The sequence below is a fragment of the Pleurodeles waltl genome, chromosome 4_1, assembly GCF_031143425.1.
Source record: "Pleurodeles waltl isolate 20211129_DDA chromosome 4_1, aPleWal1.hap1.20221129, whole genome shotgun sequence".
In the NCBI taxonomy this organism is placed as follows: Eukaryota; Metazoa; Chordata; class Amphibia; order Caudata; family Salamandridae; genus Pleurodeles; species Pleurodeles waltl.
Window position 1 is genome coordinate 688,225,614 of NC_090442.1, and position 17,747 is coordinate 688,243,360.

The following is a 17,747-nucleotide window of genomic DNA, read 5'->3' on the forward strand; positions in this document are numbered from 1 at the left end:
TCTGTTGAGCCATTTCCTGCATTAACAAAGTATCCTTCACAGCTGAATTGAACAAAAGCCAAAGAGCAGTAGAAAACACATATGGGAATAGTCCAGCTATGGCACTGCAGGAGTTTTATGAGACTGACAACATGGCAACCTTGGTGTCCTCACAAAGTTTAAGAATCAGTAAGTTTAAACATGCAGGTTTCCTCACAACAATTGTACACAGGGTGGCCTCTAAAATTCCCACTGTATCCGGGAACATCAGTGCCTCTGTGCTGAATAATCTCAGAGCTATTCACCACGGAAGTCACATCAATCTGTTGGGGCCAATAGTGTGTGGACTGTCAGGGTACAAACATGTGTTGACATTTCATGCACTTTATCTAAAGTTGTTTGTTGTGCTGGAGGCACCATACCCAATCCGTACATACAGCCATGGTACACTGTCACTATTTGTCACTCATACATACATGAAACCCAGACAAGGGATGGCCCATGATTAGGCTATTTGAAGACAAGTTTCACCCCATGATACGATAAGTAAAGTGATTACACTATACAATGTATTTGAGTATTCATTGTAGACCTACCTGACACAATACCCCAGGAGGAGAGTGTGGGCATGGAAAGCAACTATGAGACAAATGTAGCCACTGGGAACCTTTATGGTAACACAAAGACAGGAACCAATCAGTTTAACAGGATGCAGGGTCAATCCAGAACAAAAATGAACAAGGCAAATACACAATGAGCAGACTGAGACTAGTCAAAGGTGGAACAACACTGTGGAAAATGAAAACTGTATTTGTCCTGTGTGTTGCAACGTTACACAATAACCCAAGGCCTGTGTTACCCAAGTGATTTATACGGCAATGCATAACAGTGATATACATATAATGGCAGTTTCTGTGCCATTCCAGGCAGCTGCAAGGGCAGTTCATGTTCAAATAGCTGGTCTACATGGAGATGCACACAGGTGTATGCAGCTTCAGTCTCTCACAAGTCGTGTAGGTGAGAATCAAATTCAAAGGGCCAACAGTACCTTTCACATGGGAAGCAATGGACAGGTGATTATAGGTCCTACAGGCTACAAGGGAGTGCATTATTCGACCAGAAGTCCATACAGAGAGAATAACAATGACTGTGTCATACCATACTAAAGAGGGAAGCACACTGGATTCAGAATGTGAGTCTTGGTGTGTGTAGAAGAGGGATTATCTGGGTACAAATAGTCCATTTTCAGGGGCCCCTGAAGAAGGGTGGGTTGAGACAGAGAACATGGCAGTGACAGGACGTATGACCTGGGATGGCATGTGCAGGGGATGTCTTGTGAGCACTGCTATTTATACCTGGGGAACTCCTGCTATCCATTTGCTGCTTACATGGATTTCTTGTCACACATGCTCCTTGCAAAGATAGCTGATGTCACAGTTACTGCTGTCAAGGGTCTGGCCATACCTTCTTGTTACCAATGCTACAGCACATCCACTGCCTCATGCATGAGGCATTTTTTTCCTTAGTGAATGATGGTGTCTTTGTTTACAATGTGTGTGAAGTTGGGTGTACATTCATACCCATCAAATGTGATGTGATTTTTTCAGTATCCTAATATGTATTTCTGCAATGCTCCATGAGGCTACACTCTGATTATGATTCTTAGGGATAATGTGATGCAAAAATGATTACCCAGACCATGATATAGTAATTAGAATAGGTGTTTACTGACATATGGTAACACAGTGGTGATGGTGAGTAGAGTTAAAAGAAGTTTTGGACAATGTGTTGTCTCTGACGCAATCCTGCAGCTGTGTTTGGATGGTCCCCCTCATGTTGATGGACAACGTCCTCCTCTTCTTCCTCTTGAGGCATTTGTGGGTCGTGTTCATACAGGGGAATGTTCCTCCTTACACAAATGTTGTGCAGGATGGCACAGGTCAAAATGATCTTGCAGACCATTTCTGGTGAGCATAGGAGGCTGCCTCCGGTGACGTCAAGGCACCTGAATCTTGACTTCAGGATGCCAAAGGTCCTCTCGACTATGGTGCTTGTCCACCGATGTGCCTCATTATAGGCACGCTCTGATGCTGTGCTTGGGTTTGCAAATGGGGTCATGATCCATGGCTGGATCCCATACCCCTGATCAGCTGAAAGAGAAAATGAGTGAGAAAATGTTGATGTTACTTGCACCATGATTATCACTTTACATGGCAGTTGTTCTCTTGTGTTGTCTGTGACTCACCTGTGTTTGTGTTATTGTGTGGAACCCTAGACTTCTAGGATGTACCATCAGCATTGGGTTGCCTCATTATGTGAACTGGTGTTCGGCTGATTGACCGGATGTCTGAGGTATTTCTGTAGAGTTGCAGTACATTGTCTACTCCCTTGCATTAAGTCATGTGAAAGAGGTGTCCATGTGTCTTAACTGGGGGTGACATGATACTTCCATACACAGAATGAATTCCACAGTGGTGGTAACACGGTTGCATCTATATGGCCTGGACATCCCATCCAATTTAACATATGCAATGCAATTTGTTAAACATCAGTGAAGCCCTTTGATTTGGCAAGGTGAAAATGTACAACACATCTCCATAAGTTGTCAGCAGTGACATGTTGACAATTGACTATGCACAAATATCCCATGTGTGACAAGTTCTCTGCAGACCTATTTCTCTGCCCTTGCCAAGTTGACTCAGGTTCACACGTGTTCCTATACTACTGAACCTGTTCCAGTTCAGCTGGCTAACTTGGTTGTGAGGTTGTCATTTACAGTGTCAGAAGGTCCATATGCCTGTACATCTGTTGTGTATATGTGTAATTGTCTCAAACCGTACGTGTAGGAATGTGCACTTTCAATATTGTCACATCAATATGTGTTCTTCACACAGTCCACTTGCTTATTGGTAGTGGGCAATGTCAGAGCAAGAGTGATGTGAGATATTGTTACAGCCTCATTGATTCCATGTCACCTTCATTGCAGTCATCATCATCATGCTATGTGTCTCCTGGTGTTTGACCTGCAGCCAAACACATTACACAGACCTTACACAGTACTTATTGGTTGGAAGGGTGTTGATTGAGGGTTATTGATGTGATATTGAAAGATTAATCTTCCAAGTTGTACTTCCAGTTAAGGCCATGTCATTGTCATTGTGTTGTTTTTAAATTGTTCCCTTGTGTCTGTGGAGTGGCATCTGTTGTTATTTGCGTCTGTCATTTGTCCCTAGGTGTGTATCCCATTGAGTGAGGATATCAAACATGCCTAGCAGTGTCACAACCTCAGTGTCTTCCTGGCCACATGTCAATGTAGTGGTGTATGTGTTGTTTGTCCTAGAAGATTGCTGTGCAGTGTGTATATAACTGGGTTTATGTACTTACCAACAAGTAGGCCATTTCCATATCATCCATCCTGGAAGTGTTGATTGATAGTGCAGTGGCGGAAGATGAATAAATCATGTACACTCCCAGGATACTTTGCCACGATGTTGGTGATCAATCCCCGGTGATCAACAATGGCCTGCACATTGATGGAGTGTGTGTGCTTCCTGTTGCGGTATAGATGTTCGGTTGCAGCAGGTGGCACAATGCGTACATGTGTGCAGTCAATTGCACCAAGCACGTGTGGGAAGCTGTTGATTTGGTAGAAGCCCTGTTTGGTCTCCTGCTGCTTCTGCTGTGTGTTGGGGAAGCTGATATGGCGGGGTGTGAGGGAGATGATGGCATCCAATACCTTTGGTAGGGAGACAGAGAATGAGGGCTGTGAGATCCCGGCAACCAGGGCACCAGTGGTTTGAAAGGAGCCACTTGCCAACATGTGGAGTACAGCTAGCAGCTTGGTTTCTGGTGGAATGGTGTGGGGTGTCTGCAAGCTGGGTGCCAACTGTGGCTCAATGCTGCGCAGCAGCTGCTGAATGGCTTGCCAGTTAAGTCTGTACCTCTGGATGATGTCTTGTTGCCGGAGCCCCAGAAGGGTTGTCCTGGTGCGGAATAGCCTCTCCTGTCTTATGCATTGCCTTTGGGGTCCATGCTGGTGTTGTAGAATCTGCTGTTGTTGGTCCTGTGCTCTGCATCTGCGTGCATGCTGGATGAAAAGCACCTCCATGTCTTCCTTTTGGAGCTCTGCTGTTGCTTCTGTGTGTTTTCCATAAGTACTGGCGTTTTTGCCCCATTTTAACGCCTGCCCTGACCCAGGAGTTATTTTTTTACGCAAATCGGGGTGTGCGTCATTTTCCGCCTCCGCCTCATGAGCCTGCATGATTTTTGCGCGATAGCATAAATATGGCGCACGGGTGATTATGTCATTTTTTGGACGGGAACGCCTACCTTGCATGTCATTAACGCAAACCAGTTTCCTGCATCCAGAAAATGACGCACACGGCGGACTTTTGGCATTCGCGGCCTCGGGCGTCATTGTATAAATATGGTGCAAGGTTTACACCGAATGTTCTTCAAAAATTTTGAGGCACATTCGGCGCAGACAGAATATAAATATGCCCCTATGTGCACTATTTTACACTTATAGAGGCATCAGCATAAGCAACATTCAGACAATTATACCTGGCAGGTACACCAGAATTTTCTTCACAATGATGAGGCATGGGGCCTAATCAGGGGAAAAATATTTGGGCTTCATTTACAAGAATCTAATTTATCGGCTACAATGTGTCAGATTTCTTGCGCTGCCCTACGACCCCTAAAGACACCATGGCTGTACTGTATTTACAATACAGAGCTCCATGGCGCACGTTTTCACAGAAGTGTCACAAATTCTGAAGCATCTGTTACACTAAACTTACGAATTGCTGGACTAGCATCAAGAAAATAAAGCTACTCTAGCAATGCGAGGAAGTCTCCCAGAGAGAAAATTACTGCATCAGTTTAACGCCTGCTCTGAGCAGGCATTACAGTTCTGATGCAGTGAAGTCACAGAATGACGCAGTGAAATGCAAATTTCACTGCGTCAGTTTTGTGTGACTTTTCCCGGGGAATGCCTACATTGCATACATTATACCTGGCGTGCGTATAATATGGCGCAAGTGTTGACAAACTGATTCATTAGGCCCAATACATTAGTTTTTAAATGTGGAGCAGTGTAAAGCACTACACGTGTCACTATTGCATCAAAAATAAAATGATGGCGGCGCAAAGGCCTTGCAAATGAGGCCCTTAATGTCTATTCTGCAATTTTGTGCTCTGACTTGTCTGGCTCCTTTATGTCATGGCAAAGTGGTCTGAAATGAGATGAACTGGAGTAACAAGAATGACTGAAAACCCCCTTGAGCTGAACAGCTAGATAAACCCCTGTGCTTTGAGAGTCATTATTGCTCAGTGTCCAGTAGCTAGCAATTTATCAGTCAGTGAGCAGTGCCCTATTATTCTCAAAGTATTTGATTACTAAAGGCAATGATTCAGTGAGGGTAATAATAGTAACCACCAAGGATTTTATTATGTTTTGGCACTCCAAAGAGTACCACGGAAATACAACCTGATTGTGCAAAACCACTCAAAATAAGACTGATACATGTTATAAAATACTGAGAAGGTCATGCTCACTAGTAGCATGATTTACAGTAAAAACCTGAATGCAAGTAAAGTGCAAGAATTCCAAAACAGTACAAGAAACTATACAGTGCGAAGATAGTAAAAGACATTCAACATTATGAATGACTTTCATAAGTCATTATCTATATGAAGAGACACTAATACTTTTATCATGAATTACATAGTCTGACTTATTAAAATACTGATTTGAGAAGCAGCTACAAGAAGCATATGCTACCCCCACCAGATAAATATAAACCCACAAAGAAATTTAAATACAAAAAATGTTATACTATATGGGCGCATTTAAAAGATATTTAATTTTTTTTTAAAACATTAAATTGTTTGTGCAATTTGTTTCAGTACAAGGGACAAATAAGCACTAACGAGCTTTCACCACCGAAGTTATATTATACTTCCCGAACAGTAGTCTGAACAATTGACCACGCTATGTGTAAAGAAAGGGAAGCACAAATATCACGTGATTTGGATCTTGGACATAACTCAGGCAAAAATCACAAAGCCTCTCATGCCTAGGTATACCCTCCAAAGCTTCAATAACAACATGCACCGGAAGTAAATCCATCCTTAATAATAAGATCAATCTGCGCACACAATAGGGAAAGTTCCATTCCTCATAAGGTTGAGTTTTTTTTTTTTACAAATACTGCTCTCTGGAACTATTTCATTCCATGCATGCTGAGCACAAAGCAAAATATCCCTTTTCCAACTCACTCTGATAGATGGATATTTTAATCAAATGTTTATAGAAGACACTTTGGAGGAGGTGCCATTTCATTCTGGACAATATCAAACATATCCAAAGCTTTAAAATAATTTGAGAAGCGAGCACTCTTCTCCTTCAGTTTGCAGAGTATTTCGTGTTTTGATGCTGCACTGATGGAACCTGTATCACTATTCAGTAAGTTGTTCCTCCACCTCAAAACAGCTGCCATAGCAAACACAGTTGCAGAGAGAAGGCCAAACTCAAGCTAAAGGTTGAAAGGGGCAACCAGATTATTCAAGTTACAAATTTGGTGCCAAATACACCCGTCAACCTTCAAAAAAATGGAGCAATATTGCTCCTCCATTACTTCACATTCATAGCCAAATGAGGAGGGTTTTTAATCTTATAGACTGCAAAAACATGGGCACAGTGCCGTTGTCCCTAGCAGGTATACAGTCTACAAATAGCTGCGGCCTGGGACAATGCCATACTTCTGCACTGACTAAAATGGTCCATTATATCAATTAAGAACAAACTTTTCTATCAAATTGCTGAAGAGAGATTGAGTAACTTAGTCAAAGGTATGGTGACAGCTTATCTTCCTTTATGTACTACTCCGTAAATTGAGCCACACCTCCTAAAGGTCCCTCAACATCATTGATTTTATAAGATGAGATTTCAGTTGCGTCAAACCCACTTTTTGGTGGCTTACCTCTCTAACACACATACAACGAGGGACTTGTTTCCTTGTCCATGTGATTTAGTGACCCCTCAAACTCAATTGCACATGGTTTTATTTTGTCATTTATATTGTAAGCAGAGAAAGACTATTTCAATTCCACTCCTCAGGCTGCTAAATATTAGAACCTGTAAGAAAGCTATGCTATACTTGCAGCTTTTACAAATTGATATAGTGTGTGGTGCTATATATCATTTTATTTCTCAGTTGTAAAAGCTAGGAAATATGTTGTAAAAGTATTTATTGTTTGGAGGAGTATGTATCAGGTTGATGTTAGTTTTGCTCTTATTTATTATAATGAACTGTGTGTTTTTATTAATTTTACTGATTTTATTGATGCCTAATGTCTGTTTATTGTAAGAGCGTGAATTTTAAATTATGTAAGTGCTAGTGAGAGCTTATTGTGTTTTATGACTTTTTATGGCCCGATTGGCCAAAATAAAGATGTTTATGATGATGATGATGACTAATATGATCATTATTTAAAAAATTGCTAAAGAAAATTCAACCAAGATATGTATAAAATGTCACCACTTCCAGCCTTACGTTTCCCAAAAAACAAAAAACACATTTCCTGACTCTACACCCACGGGACCAAAGAAAACATGACTTTCCCCTTAGGATTGAATAACCTGGATCTATGATATTACATTATTAAATTTAAAGGGCCTGAGTCACGGAGGTAAACTTACACTTTGTGTAAGTTTAAGATTGTTTGCTCTTCACAAATGAATTTTATAAGTAGTATTTGTATGACTGCAGAGTCTCTGCACATAAAAAGAGAGGACTGTCCTATCTTTTTGTGTGCAGTCATAAATTACCTCTGTGCATAGTAAACAACTGTGAACTTATACAAAAGTGTACGCTTACCTTTGTGAACCAAGCCCAATATGTACAGCCTAAAATAGATATACTAAAAAGTCAAGGGAAGACTCAGGGGCACACTTGGTAGTAAGTGTAAAACACACAAAATAATCTATCAGTGGCATTAATACCAACTCATAATTTATAACCTGGAGAACATTCCACCAGTGGATTCTCCTTAAGTTTCAGTGCTTCTTCAAAAAGGCGAGGCGTTTTAGTAATCACCAAAGATAAAATCAGTGGATTATTTTTTGTGGCTCAATTGGAAGTTGACATGGGGTCATGTTTTACCTTTATTATAGTAAATGGATACAACAAGTTGAAATGGAAACAGTGATATCTTAGAGCCTGAGGTTGGTATTGCCGGTTGGGTTACTCCATCACAATGAGGATGGATATCCTGTCCAAGAGTATCTAAATCCCATGGGATATAATGGGATTTAGTATCGGTGGGCGGGATATCCATCACGGTTGTGACAAAGTAACTCATCAATGAATACCTAAATCAGGCCCTTAATCTGAACACCATATAAAAGCACTTAGGCTCTCATTATGAACACGGCAGTAAACACCGCACTGCCGGCGGTGGCAGTAACAACCTCCAACAGACGTGCGGTCCAAACTGCCAAATAATGAACAAACTGAAACACAGGCATCCTGAAAACCACTCACCGCCAGCAGAGGAGTGGCGACAACGATGGCAGAGCCCACCCACAGGCCGATAGAAAGGCCATACCCCCCCATCATATAATGAAGCAATAGACCGCCGTCAGTTCCTGGGCGGGAACCACTGCCACGCAAAGCCAGGCAGAAACAAACCAAATATAAGGAAACCTCCATGGCCGAGACCGCTGACGAAGACGATGACGTTAAGTACCGCAACCAACTAAACAAGAAAAGAAAGGGCACAGTTACATACCCACCCACTCCACCCACCCTGCAACACCCCCACAACCCTTCACAGCAGCACAAGCCATACACCCCACAGCAAGAGGTACTTACCCAACAAAAGGCAAATCCAATCTGCCCAAAGTACATACATGTGCCCACACCAACAAACAATGAAACGAGAGACCATGGATCCAGAGTGTGCCTCAAACAACACAGGCCACACATTAACCTTTATACTGCTCACTGAGCAACAGAAGTGCGTAGAAGGCCAATGGCCAGTCCATAGTGCAAGAAGTCCGATGGGCCACAATGGCCCCAACTTGACTCCCACAAGTGCAACAGTACTCCACCTCATAGGGGCAACAATGGGGCATCCAGGCACCTCAGGAAACAGGGGCAGGGGTGGTGGGGGTGGGTATTTATGACTGGGGGGGCTTAGCTTTCCTTTTGGAAGGTGGAGGGTGTTTGAGTTTGCCCTTGGAAGGTGTGGGAGTGGGCTTGGACCGGGGGGTGGCAGATGTGTACCTGGTGCAGCACTGGGCTTCTTCCTCTCTGGGGAAGGGGCACGGTAATGGGAAGGATGGACAGGGGCGGGCTATGACATGGGAGGAGTGGATAGGGCAAGGAGGTGAGCACGTTTAGGGACAAGACTGGGTGGGCCAGGGGGTTGAAATAGGTCAACACGGGATAGGAAAAGTTTCTTAGGTGCAAATGGGGTGGGCCTGGAGGAAGGCATGGGAGTGGAGGTAGAGGGAGTGGTCGTGACAGGTGTAGGTGTGCGTGACGTGGGTGCAGGTGACTGGACAGTATGCTAAGCTGTGGTGAATGTGTGATGGGTATGTGTTTTAGTGTGTTTCAGTGTCTTGGGAGGAGAGGGGGTGGACACAGTGGGGCAAGACAGGCTGCCAGTGTAAATGGATGTTGTCTGGGTGTCTGCAAGTCTGGTGAGTGTACTGCATGTGTCAATTAAAGTAGTTGTGGTGAGTGCAGGTGTGGTGTCTAGGGTGCATGAATGGATGTGTGCTACTGTGGTGACCGCAGGAACAGGGTCAGCAACATTGAATGAGGGTGCAGTGCCTGTGGGTATGCATGTACAGGGGACAGACAAGGAGGTTGAAGAGGTGGACACACTGGGGGAAGTGGATGTTGGTGTGTGTGCACGTGTATGTTGGCTGTGTGTATGCTTGTGGTGGGAGGTGTGGTGCTTGTATTTTGAAGTGTGCTTCTTATGTGTTGAGGTGTGTGCCTGCGTGTCAGAATGTGTGCTTTGGACAGGTGAAGGGAGTGGGGTGCTGGAAGGGGTAGAGGTGGTTTGAGGGGAGACAAAATGACCAGGGACACTGGCTGCTGTTCAAGAGGAGTCCAGAGCCTGAAAAGATCTCTGGAGGCCAGACACGACACCGTGAATGCCATCCAGATAGACATTGATCTGCTGCACCTCTGATACTAGCCCCTGTATGGCATTGACAATGATTGTCTGCCCTACAGAGATGGTTTTGAGGAGGTCAATAGCTTCCTCCGTGAGGGCAGCAGGGCTGACTGGGGCAGGGGAGGTGGTGCCTGGGGCGAAGGAGACACCCATCCTTCTAGGTGAGTGGGCACATACAACTTGGTAGGAGCAACTGGGAGGGAGATAATGGTATTGGGTGGCAAAAGATGACACAGTAGGGGTGGGCCCACTAGGGTCCACCTCCTCCAGGGAGCTCCCATCGGAGGAGGTATTGGAGTCACTACCTCCAGTGGTAATTGCTTCCCCCGTGGTAGTCCCCTCACCCTCCAAACCACTGGTCCCCTTGGCGTCAGACGACTTTCCTTCCGAGGATCCGTGGGCCCCTGCCTCCCCACTGGCTGGTGCCTCAGCTCCCTCGCCAAATGCTGCTGATGTGCGCAGACAACACAAGAGAACAGGGATGGGAGACAAAACAGGAGAGACACTTGTAAATAGTTGAATGGAGGTACATTAGTGGTTCACACATACACCCACCCAGAAAGCTTCCATCAGGCAGCACCTACCGCTATACACATGGCTATGCCCCTGACTAGTGGCCAGAATTCTGCTCTACAGTACAGCCATTCCCCAACTAACTTAAGGACCTGACGTACAGCAGACTTGACCCAAACACCCCTACTCCCCACGGGGGCCATTATGTAGATGGACATCAGTCATAGTCCCTGCCACTAGACAGCATAAATAGGAACGCACACACACACATCCATCAAGGGGCCAAAATATGGTATGTGTACTCACCCCCTTGTGAGTGCTGTGCAGCCTTCAAGCGCCCATCCAGGTCTGGGTACGCCACCACCAGGATGCATTGCATAAGGGGGGGTCAGTGCCCGACGGGCACCCCTTCTTCGTTGGGAGGACTTCCCCAGCTGGGCCTCACAGATCTTCCTCACTCAGCGCCACAGGTCCTCCAACCTCTTCCTGCAGTGGGTGATCCGCCGTTTGTAGACCCCCAGGGTCCGCACTTCCTTGGCAATGGCATGCCAAAGCCCCTTCTTCTGGTGGGTGTTTACCTATAAGGGACACACAGAAAAGTAACACTGAGGTTAGACACTGGCCTAACAGCACGCACACATGTGGCATGTCAGGAACCCTGGACCATACAGTGTCAGAAGTGCACACATGTATGCAGTCAACACCCACCACTACACACATCCATGCCACCCAATCCTCCTATTCACCCGTATCTCTGGCCGACCTTAGAGTTTGGCGTACAGGGGCAGGACCCCGTCCACAAGCTTCTCCAATGCCTCGTTGGTGAAGGCCGGGGCCTTTTCCCCCGCAACATGTGCCATTTCCATGACCAGAGGCAGGACACAGCAGTACACTCAGTGGAGCACATGCATGCACGAGATCAGGGAGTCAAGTGAAGTTGGGGTGATGAGTTTGCATACGCACCGCAGCGGTGTGCACCCTCACCGCCGGCAGCGATCATGATACTCTATGAATGCCAATTGACAACCATGTTAAACAATGAATTTGAGCACAGCGGTAAACATCATCTTACGCTATTACGTCAACCACTAGCAGTATGAGGTCACTTCCACCACAACACTTCTGGATTACAGGGGGCAGACATTTTTGCCTTAACTACGCAGTTATAAAACCCTCATCAGCACAATGCAGGCCCTATTGTCCCCTAAACACCCATAGGCATGTAACAATATTCATTACCCCACCTGACCAGTCCTGATATATCATTGTGGTCATGCTGCTGTAATGTCACACACACTAAGCATTTGTGTCGTCGACAATCATGCCAGAAGTGCTGAATGAAAAACAATGTGTGCAGATGTATGTGTGTTCCTCACACGTGTTTTCAACTCCTCCTGGGTACAGACCCTTGTAGCGAGGAAGGGCCCCATCGGTGTACAGACCACTCGTTGATTTGCGGACCATAGTGGAGCGTAACTTCATTACCAACTACAGACTCACTCGTGCAACTATTCATGAACTTTGTGCATTACTGGATCCAGCACTGAGACCGGCAAATCGTAATCTGCATGCCATCTCAACTGAAGTGCAGGTGCTCTCTGCACTCCATTTCCTGGCCATGGGCTCATTTCAAGTAACAGTGGGCATCGGTGCAGGTTTTTTACAGCCAATGTTTAGCATTATACTGTCAAGATTTCTGAATGCATTTGTATGACACCTACAGTACTAAGTGATGTTTCCCCAAAGTGCTGACCTCCCTGCCATCAAGTCGAACTTCTATGCCTTTGCCAACATACCCCATGTGATAGGTGCCATCGATGGCACACACATAGCTATCATTCCCCCAAGAGTCAGTGAACAGGTGTACAGAAACAGGAAGAACTTTCATTCCATGAACATTCAATTGGTGTGTACTGCAGACCAGTACATCTCACATGTGAATGTCATGTTCCCCGGTTCAGTCCATGGTTCCTTTGTGCTTTCACTTTGTTTAAACTTAATGACAGGAGACTTTGTAACAGGTGAAAAGGTGTTTTATTTGTTGCAGGGATTAAATGGTGCAGATTACAGTGATGGGAGTGGGCTACTGGTGATTGTACAATATGGCAACATGGTTGCACCATTGTTGGCAGTAGTGGTAGGTCCATCAAGGCTTACAACAGTTTGTTGTAGTTTTCACACGGTTTGGTCGTTGATTCAGTGGGTCACTTGGAGGACAGTTCTTGCCAGAGTCACTTCTTTGAGAGGGCCTTGGTCTTGGCAGGTGTTCCTGTGCCATATCAGGCCTGTGGGTCCGTTTGGGCGCCTGGTGTTGGCCGATACAGGTTGAGATGGATGTCCCCTGTGTGTCCTGAGAGGGTGGTACATGTGCAGTTGCTGCTGATGCTGTTGTTGTCCGGTCTGTATCCAGGGTGGATACTATCAGGGCCAATCTGTCCTGGGTATGGTGATATGCTTCCAGGACCTCAGAGATCACGTCCTGGGCTGCAGCATCCATCCAGTGGCCTCTCCCCTGGGCCACTGATGCCCTCCCACTGGGCCTGGCCCTCTGTGCCTGTGTCCCCTGCACAGGTCTGGCGGTACCACTTGTATTGGGGTCATCGTCTTCCTGCCTGTTGGTAGGGAGTGACTGTGGCCTCTGTACTTGTGTTCCACCAGTCTGCGGCCTGGATACACAGGTGTGGGGACAGTTGCCCTGGGCTGATGTTGTTGGCTGGGTGGTAGGGGTGTCAGTGGTATCCTGCATGGGGCTGCTGGATGGTGACAGTCCAGGACTGTGTGAGGGGCAAGGGTGATTGTCATTGTCCAGGGTTCCATCCCCAGTGTCCTGGGAGGTGCCTCTGTCTCCCTGTGGGGCATTGCCACTCCTTGTCCTGTCCATCAGGGTGGCATGGGTGGTGGTGCATGTTGGGAGGAATGGACATGTCTGTTACATTAGCATGATCGGATTGGGTGCACAGGACTGAGCAGTTTTGTGCAGGTTTCAAACTTTGGGGCCATGCAGGGTGGCATGGGTGGTGGTGCCTGTTGGGAGGAATGGACATGTCTGTTACATTAGCATGATCGGACGGGGTGCACAGGACTGGGCAGTTTTGTGCAGGTTTCACACTTTGGGGCCATGCAGGTTGCTTTTGTGAGGTTAGCATTGCTTTTTGCTCAGGATGTGGAGGTGCATTGTGGGTGCTGTAGGACACTATGATTCCTTGCAGGGGTGGGTGACTGTGCACAGGGGGAGAGATGTGGGCCTGTTAGTGGGTTTGTGGGCATGCAGGGTGACTGGATGCAGTGATTGTGGCCTGGGTGGGGTTGTGGTCCTGGTGGTAGTTGGAGGGGTGAGGTGGTGCATGCATTCCAGGTGTGATGGATATGGGGTCATTGTAGATCACTTACCCGAATCCATTCCTCCAGTGAGTCCAGTGAGTCCCTCAGGGTGCAGGATGGCCAGTACCTTTTTCTCCCAATCAGTGTAGTCGTGTGGTGTTGATGGAGGCCCTCCCCCATTCTTCTGGACTGCAATGTGGTGCCTGGATGCCTTGACCTCACCTTCCCACGCAGGTCTTTGCATCTCTTGTGGATGTCTTCCCTGGTGCGTGGATGGTGTCCCACTGCATTCATCTTGTTCACTATTGTCTGCCATAGCTCCATCTTCCTGGCGATGGGTGTGTGCTGGACCTGTGCCCCGAATAATTATGGCTCGACCTTCAGGATCTCGTCCACCATGGTCCTTAGCTCCCTTTCTATGAAGCGTGGGTGTTTGGGGGGTGCCATGGTGAGTGTTGTGAATGGTGTCTTGTGTGGATCTAGGTGAGGGTGCTCTTGTGTGGTTGGGTGTATGTATTGTGGATTGTGGCGTTTGGTGTCTGCTTCTGGAGTTCTCTGTATTAGTTTGCCTAATTTTGTTGCAAAGGATTGTGGGGTATGTCTGTGAGTGTTTTATAGTGTTGTGGATGTGTGTCAGGTGTGTGGGTTTCAAATTTGCCAATGTATGCATTTCTTGCTGTTGGGTCCACTTGCCGCTCGTGGCGGTCTGTACCGCCAATGGTCATTCAGCTTCCACTTAGCGCCGCGCTGATTTGTGCTTCATTGTTTGGAGTGCAGGGTGTTTGTGTGCTCGGCGGTGGCGGGGTGGGAGGTCCAGCATTTCCGCCAACAAGGTCCTGGCGGTGAGTTTTGTCGGTTTCTGATTTTTTCATCATTATATGGCGGGTTTCTGTTCACCGCCAATGGCAGTCTTCTGTTCAACGTCGCCATGGCGGTCAACGGTGTTTACCACCGTGTTCATAATGAGGGCCTTAGTAATTTCCCATTAATGATACTAAGAATTAATACGCACACTCTGAATGAACAGATGAGTTTACTTAATGTTTCCTAGACATTGTTCGCTTTATTAGTTATTCAGGGCCTGATTTAGATCTTGGTGGATGGGAATACTCCATCACAAATGTGACGGCTATCCCGTCCACCATATTATGATCCCATTCTATACTATGGAGATCATGTTACTGTGCACAGGATACCTGTCACATTTGTTCCTGAGTATTCCATCTGCCAATAGCAAAATCAGGCCCTTAGTTACTGCAGTCCATCATTTGTCAACCATGTACCAAGTTGTCATAGTAGATGGTTCACTAAGTTGTCATACTTATCACAATCAGTGCAGAGCTAAAGATAACATGTAACATGATTATATAAAACTCATAACATAGTTTATAACTGTTGGAAAGTGGATTATTGGCAAGGGCAGGTAAGTACCTACACTTAGCATTAGGCCACTAACCCCCACTAGGTCAAGTTAGGTCTAAAAATATTAAACCAAGCTCAAATCTTGGTAGCTTGGCAACAAGTGTCAAGGCTTAACTTGGGAGAAAGGAGTGTAAAGCATTTAAAAATCACAAAACAGTAAAGAAATAAAACACAAAACAGAATAAAAATCCAACACCAATTTATAAAAATAGATTATATTTTTATCTTTACAATGTCACCAAAATTATTAAAATCTGATAAGGGGTACTGGAGATGTGAATTTTTTAAGAATGAAAGTTTTCTAGTGCATAGAAAAGAAAGGTCCAATCTGGTCACCTGAGCGCACTAGCCCAAAGCAAAGTCAAAGTTTGAGACCAACGTGATGGAGCCCTGCTCAGCTACAGCAAGCGGGAGGCCTCAGTCAAACGTTTATCTTCTGACTTAGGGGCATATTTATAGTCCCCTTGCGCCACCTTGCACCACATTAGAGTCATTATATTTTACGTCAATATGGTCATATTTACAGGTTGTCGCAATTCATGCATTGCGTCATTCTTTAACCCTTTGCGCTATAATAGGCCTGCGCCAGGCATAATGTATGCAAAGGGGGCATTTCCCTATTAGGGGGCCAAAAAAATGTCGCAAGGAAATCTAAGAGATTTCCTTGCACCATTTTTTTACACCACTTTAAACGCCTGCTCAAAGCAGGTGTTAAAAGGGAGCTTCCATTATTTTTAATGAGCTCATATGTACTCTGCATGTGTAGCGCCAATATTTTGGCAATACTCCAGCAGAGTACATCAATAGCGTAATGAAAAATGACGCAATTGCCCCCCACCCTGTGCCAAGGAGCACCAAATTTTAAATACGGCACACACATGGTGGTGGTAGAGGGGCGCTAAGGGGGCAGGGAAACTGAAATCCAACAATGGCAGAAACTGAATTTTGGAGGTTAGTCTGGATGAGCCCACCCACTGGTATGGCTAGAAATCCTTAACACACCCCTCTCCCGCCCTCACCTGGTTGTCTGGGTTTGCAGGAAATGGGTGAGGTCCTGAGCTGCTCCAAATGTCCTTCCCTCCTTTGAAGACCAGTGTGGCTGCTCTCAGCCTCATCCTGTATCACCATCTCCTGAGGCAGATCTCAACCCCCAGGCAGGTCCTTTGTGTTCAACCCAGGCCACTTCACACCTCATCAAGTCAGCCTGGCTGCCAGAGGCTAGCCAATCAGAGAAGGGCACTACAGAGCTGATACTGGTAATTTTTAGGAAGAATTTTAAAACTCTTTCCATGAACTAGTTACATTAAATTCAACAATGGTAATCTGTGGGATCTATTACAACAATTAATTTGAGTCCAAACGTGCCATATCTCTCTCCTTTGGAGACTTTATTATTTAAAATCAAGTCTCCACATTTTGGCCCATGGAGCCTATTCACTACAGTGAGAGAAAACTTAATTTGGCTATTTTATCTCACCAGGGCTTATAAAACAATTTAAAAAAGCCCCTGCTTATAGTTGCATGGCACCCATCCCTGGGAGCACTTAGGGCACACCTTAGGGTGAATTCTATATAACAATAAGGTAGTTTAACCCCTTGGTCACCACGGACGTAATGGTTATGTCCAATGGCGCGGCACTGAACCGACACGGACATAACCATTACGTCCTGGGACTGGCCCCTGGGGAAAGCACTAGCGCTCCCTCCAAGGGCCTCCCCCACAGCCCCCCAGGGCAGGGCTGGAAGGGGAATCACTTCCCCTTCCACCCCCAGCCCCCCAGTGACATCTGATGACATCAGCGCACAATCTCACGCAGACCTCATCAGAGATCAGCTCCTGTCTCGCTGGAAGCCATGCTTCCAGCGCAACCGAGGAGAAACAGATTAGTTTCTCCTCGGTACTGGGGGCACGGGAGGCTGAGAGGCATGAAAAGGGAAGGAAAGGCAGTTTTTTTATTAGGTCCCCATGGGGGCACACTACTGTTGGCCGATCAGATCAGCCTATTTTTTGGAAAGCCCGTCTGCCCCCAAGGGGGGGGCAGAAAGCCCATCAGAGACCAGGGAAGATTTTTTTCAAAATAAGAGGGTGGGGGTATGGCCATAGCCCCACCCCAAATAAATGGCCCCAAAGTTGTTCTACCCACCAGTGGGCAGATGGGGCAATTACCCCCGATCCACACCCCGGTGGGGGGCAGAAAGTCTACTGGATGCCATGGAATAAAAAAAAAAACATAAAATAGTATGGTGAGGGCTACCAAACAGTATGGGCATGGTTATGCCCCCAACCCAACTTAAGGGAGTAACAGTCTTTCAGC